Source organism: Octopus bimaculoides, chromosome 14 (assembly GCF_001194135.2).
Source record: "Octopus bimaculoides isolate UCB-OBI-ISO-001 chromosome 14, ASM119413v2, whole genome shotgun sequence".
Classification (NCBI taxonomy): Eukaryota; Metazoa; Mollusca; class Cephalopoda; order Octopoda; family Octopodidae; genus Octopus; species Octopus bimaculoides.
The window spans coordinates 36,612,381-36,613,339 of record NC_068994.1 but is presented as its reverse complement, the minus strand read 5'-3'; the positions used below and the strand labels follow the sequence as shown (position 1 = coordinate 36,613,339).

Genomic DNA, 959 nt, shown 5'->3' with positions numbered 1-959 from the left:
ATATATATATATATATATATATATATATATATATATATACACACACAAACATATATAAACACATAAATATATATACTTACACATATGTGTGTATGTAGTATTCAATCAAAGTCATTTTATAAACACATACAAATTATAATAATAGTAATAGTAAATTAATTCTATTCTGCATAAATATATTAAAATTAGTCCTTTACATATTATGTACATATTGAGTGTAACATTAGTATTATATTTATTCTTTATCCTAAAGGAAAGGTCAATATGAATATATTTTAAATATACATAAACATATAATTGTTCATAATGTATACAGAAAGCAATATACATACATACATACATACATACATATATATATATGTGTGTGTGTGCATGTATATATATATATTCAAAGTTGGAAGTGATTCACTCCATTGTTACTCAGAGTTTCTGACTCACAGAGGTCCTTCAGGTAGAAATGCCAGATCAACAAAGAAAATAACACATGTACACAAATAAGCATACAGATGCATGTACATGTACATACTTATAACTGCACTGATTAAAAAATTCTGAGCAAATTACCTGTTTCAGTGCAAATAAATATACTCAACAACATGTATTGGGTACACTTTCTGTTAAAAAGTTCTGATTTAATAAAAAGTTAATATACATTATGTATGCTTAAAGATTTTAAGAAACTACATGAGAGCTCTTCCATTCTTGTAAACCTCACCTAAAATTATTACACAAAATTCTGAAGAAAGAAATATGTAATAAAAATTGTTCAAAAGATGTGTAAACATTTTAGATCAAATATATAAAGATTATTGAAATATATAAACATTTATATATATGTGTGTGTGAGTGTGTGTGTATTCACACACACATACATGTATACATATATAGATATATTATTATCATCATCATCATATATATATATATATATATATATATATATATATATATATATATATATA

At 22.7% G+C, this 959-nt stretch overlaps 1 protein-coding gene across 1 annotated transcript in view; it reads left to right on the top strand.

Annotated features, from left to right (window-relative positions):
- Positions 1 to 959, top strand: part of LOC106871764 (uncharacterized) — a 32,869-nt gene that overhangs the window by 25,738 nt on the left and 6,172 nt on the right. The gene's annotated exons all lie outside the window — the stretch shown is intronic.